The following is a 14,921-nucleotide window of genomic DNA, read 5'->3' as shown; positions in this document are numbered from 1 at the left end:
GGAAAGAGAGCAGGGGGCTAAAGAGAGCTCAGTGAAAGCCATAGAAAAGTTGAGAAAAAATTCAAAATAGGTTAACCCACTTATCTCAGATCTCTCTAATTTTAAAAACTGTTTTTGCTCTACAGATAATTAATCCAAATCATTGTTTTATTTCCCCTGATCAAGATATGAATTTAAAATTTATTCATCAAATTCCTTAAGTCGTAGGTCCTGAATATCACATAGCAAATAAAATCTACCAATATTTAATCCAGAAAAATGAGTGCATTTCTGCAGATTATGTTAGTCTCAATATCCACAATTCAGTTTCCATTTTAGTAAATAAAATTTAAAAAATTTATGATACATAATATATATTATATATTATTATACACACACTCAGAAAGCCTGAGAAACACACCAAGATATTTTTAATGGTTATCTATAAGCAGATAAAATTATGAGAGTTATGTTCATTCATTTGAATGTTTCCTATACTTTATGTAGGCATTTTTGACTTTTCTGTAGTGGGGTATATTACTTTTTAAATTAGCAATTAAAAACAAAATAAAGGTTGCTTTTCATTTTAAAACTTGTAGTAGTAGAGCTAGTGAAAAAAGAAGCAATTTTTTTGCGGGGGTGGGGGAGTTTTTGCTATAGGGCCCATGCACTCGCCAGAAAGACAGAGAGAGAACAGAGAGACAAAAAGCAAGAAATCACCCGCCAGGAGGATGGCCATGCTGCAATCCCTTCTCCTCCATTCTCCTCTCAGGATCTTGTGCACGTGCGCACACTTGCCCAGCATGAGTTTAAGCCACCGGGTCTGGGACTCAAACCGCAGTCAACTACATGGTAGTCCAGCAACATAGCCATTAGGCCAACAGCTGGCCCCAAAAAGGAAGCAATTGTTAAAGAGAAGTTATTTATTGTTAAAAAATGAAAAGAGAATGAGCATTTAAAAAAATGGGTAACCAAAAAAAATTAAATAGGTACTTATTTTTTTAATACCGCATAATTACTAAAGTTACTCAGTTTTCATTTAGGAATTCTGGGAGAAAAAAATCCAGCAAGTTTCTCACAGGATTCTAAAAGACATAGATAGTTATTCCTATTAGGAAGTACTTTGGAAGAAGGCTCAACTTTTCACTTATTTGGGGAAGTATTGCTCTAGAGTGTGTTCCCAGTTGGTCTCTTTGCCTAGTCGTTGCTTCATACAGTGGTATGGAACTATCCAGGAGGATGGTAAAACAAAATGTCATGTCAGGCTTTGCTTCCAGGTAAAACCAGTATGTGCACCCTTTGCCTTCATGGTCAGGGAACTTAGAACAAATTTAATATATTTTGCTTTTCTCCGACATAATTCCTTTTATCTTTCATCTTCATCTTTTTTCAAATCTTAGTTTTTAACCTTTATTTTTTACTCCTCTATTGAAAGTGCTTTTATTATAAGGTTTATCAAATCAAATACTGGTGGTATAAATTGTAATAAGCATATAGATAGACTTCATGGTTTCATCTTTTGAGATATAAATTTATTTACTACTCATGGAAGTCAACTTCCTGGATCAAATAAAAATGATGATAAAAATGGTTCATAAGGTTTCTGGACACCAAGCATTTTCTACCAAATAATATTTCAATGAGTAATGTTTAACCAAATCAGAATCAGATTTACTTTCCCTTGAAATTCACATGGCTTTAGATTAACAGTTTAGCATATATATTATTTGCTGAGTTTGCTAAACCCAGATAAAATAAGTATTTTTAGACCATCAGAATTTTCATTTTATTTCTGATCTAGCCAAAATATTGATTTATTTATTTAAAGTTTATTTATGTATAATTCCACGAGAAGGGGTCATAAAGGAAAAGCAACAAGAAACTCAAACACAGTCTTCATGCCACAGTCCCACCACCAGCCTCAGCCAGCCAGGGTCCAAACTGACACACGCATGCCCAGCGTGCACAGGAAAACTTTGGAACCTGAACCAGCATCTACCCACATGGGCTTAGCCTTGTTGAGGATTGTTCCAGTGCTGCACTTCCCTGGCTGGCCTCCGGAAATACTTAGATAAGAAATGACAGGTAAGCCACTTAATCTTGTTGAATTCCAGCCCCTCTTTGTGTAAAACAGCTAATATCACCTTTCCAGGAATGCTGGGCATTAGATGGTGTTGTGAGTTAGGGAACTAGCCTAAATTTGGCATACACAGTATAGTATACTTCCCCTTTAAGTGTTAGCAACCATTCTGCTGACCTTGTGTAACTTGCTGGTCTGCGTTGTAAGTTTTACTTCAGCTACTATGTCTATGTGTGTATGTGTCTGAATGTGTGTGTATATTACTTCTCTAATTTTCTTGCTTACCATTTCTTTTTTGAATAAAGGAATTTATATATTTGAGGTGAATTTTCTCTAAAAGATCCCTTCAAAATTTAAGGGAACCAGCAGTTAGCGTAATGGCTATGTCGCTGGACTCCCACGTAATCGACCGCGGTTCGCGTCTCGGACCCGGTGGCTTAAATCTCACGCCAGGCGCGTGTGCGTGCGTGCCCAAGATTCCGAGAGGAGAATGGAGGAGAAGGGATTGCGGCGTGACCATCCCCCCGGGGGGTGATTTCTCGCTTTCTGTCTCTATGTCTCTGTCTGTCTGGCAAGCGCACACGCCCTATAGCGAAAACCTCTCCAAAAAAAAAAAAAAAAAAAAAAAAGAAAATTTAATATAAATGAAGTCTGTCTCTCCATCTCTCCAGCAAGCACACGCACCCTGTAGTAAAAAATCTCTCCCAAAAAAAAAAAAAAGAAAAGAAAAGAAAAGTCAGGGAGAGTGAACGCTTGTACTCTTGTGGTTTTTACCCACGTAAAATTATTTACTCACATTGGGGAATCACTTGGTTGATTGTCATCTTCAAATGCATGAAAGTATTATATTGATAGGGATAAAGTAATTTTGGAAAGGAAAAAAAAATCACCTCTTAATGAATGCCTGAAAAACCATAGAAACAGCCTTTCTCAAGACAGGAGGGGTGTGAGTTGGTCTCTAGTGACTCCCTGTAGCACAGCAATAAAGGAGAGCTGAGAGTGGGGAATGAGCAGCAGGCAGCTCTCCCCTCCTCCTCTCTCCCTCTCTCTCTGAGAATGTCATAACAAGGACCCAAGTCTTTGAAGTGGGGAATAGCGTAAGTGGGATTAACATGTTCCGAAAAGTATGAGGAAAGCTCTCCTCCTCTGAGGAAAAAGTCTCAATTTACTTTAATTACTGACACTTATTATCTCACCTTGCAAGCTTTAATTATGTAAAGCAAATGCATTGGTGGTTCTCCTTTAATAGTACTATTTTGGAACAGGACAACCATTAAATAATTTATTACTGGAGATGCTTTCTGACAGATTATGCCTCTAAATCAATGCATATCCCATCAGATGGGAGACAAAAATCAACAAATGAAAGGATAAATTTTCACAACTTCCAATCTCTTTGTCCATTTAACTGTACTAAACATGTTTTATGTAATGAAATAAAGATATTTATAGAAATTTGGGGAAAGAGTTTGTATACGGTTTTAAAAATTGCTTCAATATGCTGCATGTAATATGGAATCCAGTCCTCAAATTAGTGAACTGCCTTCTGAAGAAGGTAGGTACAGTTAATTTTAGAGTTTTGTTTTTAGTTTTTGTTGTTTGTTTTACTGAGCACACAGATGAGTGGGGCATGCAAATTTGGTCTAAATAAAAGAACAGCAAGAGTCAGAGAGAGTAAGAGAGAAAGGTTGATGGACAGTGATGATAGGCAAAGGGGCTTTTCAAGACGAGTCAGTAGGAAGAAGGTTTTGAAGTCACTTTCTATAACATATATAATGTAGAGCCTCTCCATGTTTTCTTTATGAAGTCTCCAGAAATTTCTAAATAACTTGCTCATATTTAGCACAAGTGGGTTCTTCTGGGATATTTAAAGAGAGAGAAGCTGGCACCTGACTTTCTCTGTTTCTAATAGTAATACACACAGAAGAATCAAACTTACTTAACACATCTGCATTAGACTGTACTGGCTCAGAGTGGGGTTTTGTGTCTGTAAAGGTGCAAATCCAAACTCCACTGCCTACTTGTTCTATGCATTTGGGCACGTTATTTAACTTTAACTCAACTCTGATTTCCTCAGATATAAATTGGAAATTATGACGATAATAATGATTACAATAATTTCTACTTAAGAAACTTTGATATTTGATATTGTTCACACGAGCAGTTAGCATAATGCCTGGCCATAGCTAGATATTGGCCATTGTTATTACCATTATCAAAATTTCACAAAACATTCAAACTTTTATTTGCATGTCTTTGTCCACAGTGTTTCATTTGTCAAGCATGCCTTTCTCCCATGTCTCCATGTGGAGAAATCCATTCATCTTTCAATATCTAGGTTTAATATGGCCTCTTAGTTAAAGATATCTATAACCCATGCCTCCCCACACACACCCCTAGAACACCTCTGCTATCTTATAGTATTTATATGGGGAGTTCTTGTTTTTTTTCCTCCCCAATGTTTTGTGGCTCTTTTTAGCACACATAGTTAATAACAGTGGACAATGAGGGGCCAGCAGCTGGTGTGGTGGTTAAGGTGCTCGACTCCCATAGGGACCTGACAGCTTGCTTTCTTACTCCCGTCCCTGCCCCCATGTCTCTCTCTGGTGAGTGCTCATGCTCTATAGCAAATAAATAATAATAATAATAATAATAATAATATTAAATAAATAATAATTTTTAAAAATAGTTGGCAATGTGATACATAGTTAATGAGCAATACATTTTGTTGAGTTGAAAAGAAAGTACTACAATATGGGGACCAGTAGATGGCAAAATGGTTATGTTGCTGGACTCCCATGTAGTCAATACAGTTCGAGTCCCAAACTTGGAAACTTAAACTCACACCAGGTGCATAGGTGTGTATGCTGAAGATTTGAAGAGGAGAATGGAGGAGAAAAGACTGTAAAGACTGTGGCATGGCCATACCCTGGGGGATGATTTCTTGCTTTCTGTCTCTCTGTCTCTCCAATGAGTGCATGCACCCTATAGCAAAAACTTCCTTTCAAAAAAAAAAGAAAGAAAGAAGAAAGAAAGAAAAAAAGAAAAGGAAAGAAAGAAAGAAAAAAAGTAGAACTTACTAAAATAAACTGAAAAAGGACTAGCTCTGTGGTTTGGTGGTTAAAAAAACTAGATCCGACATGGCCAACCCTGTGATCTAAGTCCTGGACCCAGCCACTTAAAAAACATGCTAAATGTGTTTGTATGAACGCCTAAAATCCAGAAAAGAAGGAGAGATATTATGGTGTGACCATCCCCCATGGAGGGTGCTTTCTCCTCTTCTTCTCTCATTATCTCTCTCTCTCTCTCTGATGAGTGCATGCATCCTCTAACAATAAATAAACTAGTTTCCTTTCCTGATACATAGTATAGGAGATCAATACTTTATTAAAATAAAGTGGGAATTAGAAGTTTTACTCTATCCCTGCTTCCTTCTTCTACCATCAGACATTTATAAGGAAACTTCTACATACCAAGCATTAGTCCAGGAACCTCGAGGTCACTAGAAAACAGTTTTACCCTTAATGAGCTCACAATCTAGGTAAGAAAGTAAACTCAGGTACAAGTAATTACAAGGTAAACTGAGCTTTGGGATGTTGGATGTTGTGGAGTTTTCTGTGGTTTTATTTGAGTGAGTGGTTTAAGAAATTCAGAAAAGTTTTCCCTGTAAGAGTCGATTATAAATTTAAAACTGGGAATAAATTCCCATGGACATTGATTCTTACATGGGAGCTACCAGAGAAAGCAGTTTTAATAAGATAAAAGAGCATATCTTACCCATCTGCTAATTTTAGGTGGATAGGGTATTACAGTTTTGATAATGGTTTGTCCCCCACAGGTTCATGTTCTGGACACTTGGTTTCTAGTACAACAGCTTTGGGAGGTGGTGAGAACTTTAAGAGACAGGGCCTAGTGGGGACAGGACACAATCCAATCAGCTAGAGGTTTGGGAGGGATGAACAAAGGTAGTGAGAAATTCTGTTTGCTCTCTTTTCACTTGCCTGCATTCTTCTCTGCTTCTGTGTTTGACCAAACTAGCTATGGTAGTCTAACCAGGTTGATACATAGAGTTAACTATCATGGGTGACACGTAGTCCTGATACTAATTGGGCAGTCTCTTCTTTTTTTTTTTTTTTTCATTCATTTACTTATTTTTCCCATGAGGGACAGAGACAGTGAGAAAGAGAAAGAGAAAGAGAGAGAGAGAGAAAGGCACACACAACCACACAACATATTGCAATCCACCCGTCTCGGTCTACTGGGGTTCCAGACTCATGCGTACAACTGATGTATACGGGGAACCTGAGGATGTAAACCCAGGACATTCTCGTGTGAGTCTAGCATTGTGGAGAATTGCGTTACTGCTGTGCCACCAGCTGGTTCCTGAACAGCTACTTGGGAAGTCTTGGGCTCTTTAGCAAAATGATTCCATGACAGAAGAAATGATCAGAGGTCATTCAATTCAGAGCAGCAGCCAGGTAAACTGTTTCAGGGATAAATGTCCTAGTGATCATCTTCCTTTGGGAATCACCACAATCCCGCTTGTTCCAAGTCTAGTCCTCTCGTCTTCTCTTTGGCCTGTGAACTCCCCCATATTTTTCCATTAATATGCATTTCTCCTAAAGGGAACCAATCAGATTTATGGACTGCAGATTAAGAAACCACCAATAGCAATTTCTAATTATCTGATTTTGAGTAAGGCCGCGACTTCAACTTTCATATTTCCTATTGTTTTGAAAAAGAAGTAATGTGTATGTGTGTGTGCATGTGCATATGCATGCATGTGTGTGCCTGTGTGTATGTATATATTGAGTCATCAGAAAAGTCATGAAACATTTTTGCATAGAAAAACATACAAAAGTACACTATGACTTTTCCGACAACACAATATATCTATATTTATATTTCTCTGGTTCCTGGTCTCAAACGGATGGATACGCAACAGAATCATTTAAGAGAATGTAATAAAGGGTTGTTTATAGAGATGTGGATAGGACAAGAAAACCAAGAAATGAAGTATCCAGCCACTGGCAACAATAGGAAGTTGTTTTCACCCTAGATACTTCATCTTTTCTCGCTTCCCAACTTTCACTCTCTTATAAGTTAGTCCTATTGACAAAATCCAAACAGTGTCAAAAGTCAAGAGAGTGTACATGTTATTACCCAGAAATATCAAACTCCCAGTTCACAGAACAAGGTAGAAAAGGCCAGAGAATGAATTTGAATGGGCCCACAGAAACTAACCAGGACACCTTATTAATAGATACACTGAACAGAGTGTTTTCCTGATGGCTTAACATATGATGCTCATCAACCTTCATTATGACCTCCTATTGCTCACACAGATGCAGACAACAGACACTTCTCTAAAACTTACTTTCTCGTGCACAGCATGACAAATAACCTGCATTCTGGAGCAGAGCTTCAGAGCACTTCTGCAGCACTTGCTAGAGGATTATAAAATGAGTTCAGCCAGCTTTGCAGTCTCCTGCCTCCCAAGATACACAAGTCTGTATTGGAGAATGAAGAAGGAGTTGTCAGAGTGAGTGCATTCCTGGACCTCTGATTTCAAACCAAGTAAGATAACTGGCAAGAGAGCCACTTTAGAACTTGGTGCAGGCCTCTGACGTTAGGAGAACCTGAGGTCTTCTATCTTGACTCCTCCTGAAAATGTCTAAAAGTTCTTAAAAGCTTCTGCCTGAAGGTGTCCCTGCAGCAGATAAAGGAAGAGAATAAAGGCTACATGGGAGGAAACAGTACTGCCTCCTTGGCAAGGCAAGAGGGCAGGGACCATGGGACCTATGAGGAAGCTATCAGAAATCACTTTGAATCTCACTAGAGAAGACTGCCTGGAGTTGCTCAGAGACAAGAACAGAGAGCACCAATGTAGGCTGGACTTGGAAATTCGGAGAGAGCTCAGAATGATAAGCCAGAGAAGGTGAGAGTCCAAAAGCTTCAAATATGCATACCCTACGGCCAAAGGGAATTGAAGTCTACCACACCATGCCAGCCACTGAGAGCTGTGAATCCTCTCCTACTCTCTATGTATAACTTTCAAGGATGAAAAGGACACATGTAGGGAGGTCAGTGGAGAGTGAGAAAGACTGAGAAACTGAGCGTATTTCTCACCCAGGAGCCCAGTAGAGTGTTAGGCGAAAGGGGGAACACTTCACACTGAATTTTAGATTCTTACTATGCACAGGACATTTTAATTACTAAAATAAGATTTTTCTTTTGATTGTAAGTAATGGGCATAGGGTTGTCTTCATAGTTCACGGTAATGTGCAGCTCAAAAGAAGCCATATGCCACATGCTAACTATGACTCCATCCAGGTCAGGCCACTCTGAAACATGTAGTGTCCAAGTGCCCTGGATCTGATGGGCTGGAAGAGTGGAGGAAGCAGTTCACAATGTGATCAGACCCTCTAGAGGGTTCTTCTCTCTCTCTCTCTCTCTCTCTCTCTCTCTCTCTCTCTCTCTTATAAAATGAGTTCAGCCAGCTTTGCAGTCTCCTGCCTCCCAAGATACACAAGTCTGTATTGGAGAATGAAGAAGGAGTTGTCAGAGTGAGTGCATTCCTGGACCTCTGATTTCAAACCAAGTAAGATAACTGGCAAGAGAGCCACTTTAGAACTTGGTGCAGGCCTCTGACGTTAGGAGAACCTGAGGTCTTCTATCTTGACTCCTCCTGAAAATGTCTAAAAGTTCTTAAAAGCTTCTGCCTGAAGGTGTCCCTGCAGCAGATAAAGGAAGAGAATAAAGGCTACATGGGAGGAAACAGTACTGCCTCCTTGGCAAGGCAAGAGGGCAGGGACCATGGGACCTATGAGGAAGCTATCAGAAATCACTTTGAATCTCACTAGAGAAGACTGCCTGGAGTTGCTCAGAGACAAGAACAGAGAGCACCAATGTAGGCTGGACTTGGAAATTCGGAGAGAGCTCAGAATGATAAGCCAGAGAAGGTGAGAGTCCAAAAGCTTCAAATATGCATACCCTACGGCCAAAGGGAATTGAAGTCTACCACACCATGCCAGCCACTGAGAGCTGTGAATCCTCTCCTACTCTCTATGTATAACTTTCAAGGATGAAAAGGACACATGTAGGGAGGTCAGTGGAGAGTGAGAAAGACTGAGAAACTGAGCGTATTTCTCACCCAGGAGCCCAGTAGAGTGTTAGGCGAAAGGGGGAACACTTCACACTGAATTTTAGATTCTTACTATGCACAGGACATTTTAATTACTAAAATAAGATTTTTCTTTTGATTGTAAGTAATGGGCATAGGGTTGTCTTCATAGTTCACGGTAATGTGCAGCTCAAAAGAAGCCATATGCCACATGCTAACTATGACTCCATCCAGGTCAGGCCACTCTGAAACATGTAGTGTCCAAGTGCCCTGGATCTGATGGGCTGGAAGAGTGGAGGAAGCAGTTCACAATGTGATCAGACCCTCTAGAGGGTTTTTCTCTCTCTCTCTCTCTCTCTCTCTCTCTCTCTCTCTCTCTCTCTGTCTCTCTCTCTCTCGTGCATATGTACACACTATCAAGAATAAAAAAAAAAAGTTAAAAAAAAGTAACAGGTGCATTTGTTTTGTTTTTATTTTTTATTGTGTAAGAGTGGCAATAAAATCCATTACAAATGAGAATTTTATCCATGAGGGAAGATATTCAACAGAGAGATGCTAAAGGAGAGTGGTGGTGAGGTTGAGTAAAGCTCTTTCTCTGCTTCTCCCTCATCAAGTCCAGCCCACTCAAAAACACGTGCAAATTCTGTTAACTTGCCCCCTTTATATAAAACGGTGATGAGGACCATGCACAGATACCACTCCTTTTGTACTGCTTCATGCCATCTCTCCGAGAAATTACTTACCAAGTCAAATAACAAATGAGCTTTTCCAAGTGATATTCTTATCTTTCAAAAAGTTATTTTCTTCTTCACTGGATTTGACCAGTAAAGTACTAAAATCTATTATTCCTATGTTCACCTATGCAATGACTCCCACCCAAATCACTTCCCTGTCAATGTGTACCTGTTCAGCTACGTGCTTTTATTAATGTTATTTATGGGGTATGGATGATTATTCCTTCTCATAGCAATAATTTATTATAGGATGAACTGGCTGTGACTTCTACTAAAGTAGCAAATACCAATCAAAGTTCCTTTCCCAGAAAAATATTCCATCAGAATGACACCAGGCCACACTTCTTTTCTAAAATCTTTTTAAAAATACTTTAAAAGTTGGTTTATGTATTTATGTATTTATTTTTATTTATGATAGAAAGCACATGTGCATGCACAAGAGAGAGAGCAAGAGAAAGAGCAGCATCTTCATCAGGGTCTTGTCATGCTACGATCCCCTTCTGGCCCTCTGGCTCATCCAGACCTTTGCACTCCAGTGGTCCCAGAGTATCTCAGGTTGACTGGGCTGGGCATACAAACCATAGTCGGCCATGTGGCTTTCAGAACTGCAGTTCAGCTGGCTACTGACTGCATCACAAATGCTGACTGCACCACAGATGCTGGGTCTCTAAAATCTTTTTAATGTTTAATCTCACCCAAGATATTAAAGATGAGCTGCATTGGTATTGTATACCTGATGTTTTATTTGTGTAACCCAAGTTACTCCAGGCTTCAGCAGATTGTGGAAACAGATGGACTGACAGTAGTAGCAAAAAGCCATATTTCATGACTGTTCCCTCACCCACTCTCCTCCTTGTTGAGGCAGGACTTCCAGTCTTCTAGGTAAGGTACTCCCCTCTCTCTGCCCTCAGGAAGTGTTTCTGAGAGTCTCCAGGGCTGTTTCACATATGCTCACTTGTGTCCCTCCTACAGAGGAGCATCACTGTTGCATTACGGAGCACCCAGTATAAACTACTATGTACCTTAGCTTGGTGGCATCCTGCTAGGATGACCAAATTTCTGGGTACTTGCCATTTTCCCACAGGCATCCATTGGGCAATGGAATGTCTGTTGGGCACCAATAATTTTCCATAGCACATCTGCTACATTTGGCCATCTCTGCTGGACATCGCTGTCTCCTCCTGCAACTGAGTCAATGACACCTCCTAAGTTGTCAAAGCAACACAGATTTCTGTTTGAAATTAGGAGACACCATGCTCCCCTTATGTTAAATTCAGACAGACAGAGAGAGACAGAGAGACAGAAAGCAGGAAATCACCCCCCAGGGGGGGTGGCCACACCGCAATCCCTTCTCCTCCATTCTCCTCTCGGGATCTTGGGCATGCACGCACACGTGCCCGGCGTGAGTTTAAGCCACCAGGTCCGGGACGCGAACCACGGTCGACTACGTGGGAGTCCAGCGACATAGCCATTACACTAACTGCTGGAACCGAGGTTTGGGGAATTTTTAAAGATTTATTTATTTAATTAATTCAATTTGTTATTTATTAATTTAATTACTTTAAATATGATTAGAGAGAAACAGAGAGAGAGAGAGAGAGAAAATAAGATGCCAGGTCCAGAACTCAAACCGTGGTCAGCCATGTGGGAATCCAGCACCTTTAACCACCATGCCACCTGCTGGCTCCCCACCCTTATGTTAAATTGTATTTTTTTTCCCTACACAGTGCTACTGATACAGTTAGCGCTTTATGGTTCAAATGAAATTCATTTTATGTAAAGTATAATTTTAGACCCAAATAGTGTATATGCAAGACACTCTGTAAAGATGTACAATTAGTGCCCGGTTGAGGAGGGGATTGTTAGTTCATGTAAAGATGGTCAAGTCATTGATAAGAGACATCTCCTTAAGGATGGGAAGCCTTTTTCTTCCCACAAAGGCTATACCTGCTGACCCACTGAGCTTTGTAGTCCTGAGGCTGCAACTACCATTTAAACATTTTTTTTCCCAAATAATTCTTTAAGTGTTGGAAGTGGGTTAGTTAGGGCATACAAGTCATTTAGAGGGGCTGGGATGAGGAAACAAACCAAGTGACTGGCGCCATGTGTACTCAGAGTCACCCTTGCCTCTACTTTCCCAAGAACCAAGAGCCAAGGGCTTCTGACTTAACCAAATACAAGTTCATCCTCCCAAGACTCCTGGGTCCTTGCTATGATTTAAAGGTGCCCCCTCAAAATGGTGAGTTACTATAACAGTATTGAGAGAATGGAGACTTAATCCAATCATGGTGTTGAAGGGAGGAGCCCATAATTGAGTCTTGGTAGCTTTATAAGGAAAGGAAATGATACAGACACAGGATGCTCTGCCCTCTCTAGCTCCTGCCCTCAACCATGTTATGCACCAGCAAGAAGACCCTTACCAGATGTTGCCCCAGAATGTTGGACTTCCAAACTGTGAGCTGAATAAACCTCCATTGTTATAAAATATCCATACTCAGGTGATTCTGTTATTAGCAATAGAACAGTATTTATGGAAAGGAGCTTCTGATAAGCCCTTTCACCTAATTTACCAGTGATGGTCAGACATAGATTCGTATCACTTAGACTGCACTTAAAATTCTACTGTCATTAAATAGTCCAAAGAGTATTTAAAGATGCTGCATCTAATTTTTCCTAAAATCTTTTCTCTTTATTCTGTATATTTTAAATACCTTGTTCCTGGGACCAGTAGATGGTGTAATGATTACGTTGCTGGACTCCCATGTAGTCAACTGCAGTTCCAGTCCTGGACCTAGTGGTTTAAAAATCACACTGGGCACATGTGCACATGAGCCCAAAATCCTGAGCAGAGAATGGAGGAGAAGGGATTGTAGTGTGGCCATCCACCCAGGGAGTGATTTCTCTTTCTGTCTCTCATCTCTTTGGCAAGTGCATATGCCCAGTTGCAAAAATCTCTCCCCAAAATACATAAGTAATAATAATAATATCATGTTTCATATATTGAGATAAATGTAAATGCTAACTTTATCAGCTCTTAACTATATTTCCAGGATCCACATCACCCTGGGTTGCCTTGTTCTGACTTTATTATGTGTTGGTATCCACAGAGGGGTGGTAACAAACATGGAGATAGAGCTTATTCTTGCACAGGTCTTTAAGCAACATTTGCTGACTTGAAGGCCTTTTGGTTTAGTCAAACAAGAACTAAATTCAACATCAGAAGATTTCATTCTAGTTCTATTTTTGCCACAGGTTCTGATGATGGTCCAATTTTCTAGACCAAAAAATGGTGGAAAAAAATAATCTCACTTATGTCTTTTTTTAAAAAAAGAATTATTTATTTATCTTTAATTTGTTACAGGACACATGTGCTCACAAGAGAGAGATAGAGAGAGAAAGAGATTGAGAGGGAAAGTGAGAAAGCAAGCTGCCAGGTCTGGGACTCAAACCATGTTGGACCATGTGGGAGTCTAGCACCCTAACCACCATGACACCTGTTGGCCCTCCCACTTATGTCTTGATTATTATGAATACCAAAAACTATTTGAGAAACTATAAAAACACTAGGAAAATGTAAGTCGACTCTGTCATATGCTGTCCACAAAGGCCTAGAAAAATGTTTACTAAAGAACTTCATAAAACAATGCCTATTGAAATGGAATTTTAAAAAAATATACAAATAGAAAAATACGTATTTCCCATTATTTTAGGATATTTTCAAGGAGTACTTTTACTGTAAATTAAATTTCATTGTACAAGTATTCCTTTTATGAAAAATTGCTATACAAATTTCTGTCAGCAATCATTTACATGCACAATTAATCTCCCAACCTCATGACATACAATCATGCCCCTACATAACAATGTTTCAGTCAACTACAGTTTGCACACAAATAACAATGGTAGTCCCATGGGATTATAACAGACTATGCCATCAAGTCCAGATGTGTCAGGGGCCTTACCATCTAGGTCTATTTAAGTACACTTTATGATGTTCATGCAAGGACAAAACCACCTATCTCATAATGTATCCATATCATTAAGCAACACCCAACTATATATGGAAAGAGCATTGAAGGTGGTGTGTCAAGCCCTGGATCTATTTCTCTTTCTTTTTCTTTTTTTTTTTTTTTTCAACTTCCAGAAGGCGCATGGGCTCACCAGAGAGAAACACAATGAGAACAGTCACATGGGTGTGGTCATGTCCCAAATCCCTTTTCCTCCATTCTATCATGATTTTGGACATGCATGTACACATGCTCACCATGTTTTTCAAGCCACCAAGACTGAGACTAGAACCACAGTTGGCCTTGTAGAATCTAGCTTCCCATGTACAGTGCTTACTCACTGTGCTATGGGGCTGGTCTGCCTTGGATCTATTTTTAACCAGGTTATATCACTTCAAATCTTTCCTTCTGGCCTACAATTATGATCATTTAAATAAACAGAAGCAATTAAGTATTGAGATGTGGTCTTACCAGATATAGAGCAATGCATTCCCTTAAGAAAATCTGAGTTCTCTCATAGGACCTGCTGTAGGTATCTTTCCCCATGTCTTCCGTAAGTGGTTGGTGAAAGTAAAGAGACACAAATTATTCTAGAAAAGAGACACTTTGGTAATTTGGGGCTGAGGAGAAGCAGGCTGCTCTAAGAAACAAGAAATAAGCTGGCTGAAGTCAACTCTAATAACAGAGTGGAGTTAGTCACTGAAAAGCTGAAAAGAGAGTCACAAAAGAATCTGTGAGGTTCAATTACAGAATATTCCTTTTCTATTTCCAGTGACATATTAGAAATCTTTGTCTTACACATTCATATATGAAAGTAATTCCTTTTCCTCTTGTGTGTAAATCTTTTCATATTTCTTATATACTAGCTCTGAATTTTCTAAGAGTCAAAGTGAAAATGGAAATAATGGACTACGTCACCATCGTCTTCTAAAAGTATTCAACATTGTCTTCTAAAAGTAGCGTATTCAGTTTTTCTGCATAGACACTTGTGGTTTATG

At 39.5% G+C, this 14,921-nt stretch overlaps 1 long non-coding RNA gene across 5 annotated transcripts in view; it reads left to right on the top strand.

Moving 5' to 3' along the window:
• The first annotated feature begins 1,968 nt into the window (after nucleotides 1-1,968).
• Nucleotides 1,969-14,921, top strand: part of LOC102491072 (uncharacterized) — a 39,911-nt gene continuing 26,958 nt past the window's right edge. For all 5 annotated transcript variants that reach the window (XR_003548712.1, XR_003548711.1, XR_003548705.1 and 2 more), the window contains exon 1: nucleotides 1,969-2,064. This is a non-coding gene — a long non-coding RNA (uncharacterized LOC102491072). The remainder of the gene's footprint in view (nucleotides 2,065-14,921) is intronic.

The sequence above is a fragment of the Tupaia chinensis genome, unplaced genomic scaffold (genome assembly GCF_000334495.1).
Source record: "Tupaia chinensis unplaced genomic scaffold, TupChi_1.0 Scaffold000018_1, whole genome shotgun sequence".
Lineage (NCBI taxonomy): Eukaryota > Metazoa > Chordata > Mammalia > Scandentia > Tupaiidae > Tupaia > Tupaia belangeri.
Note: the sequence above shows the minus strand (reverse complement) of the source record. Positions and strands in the feature narration are given on the sequence as shown.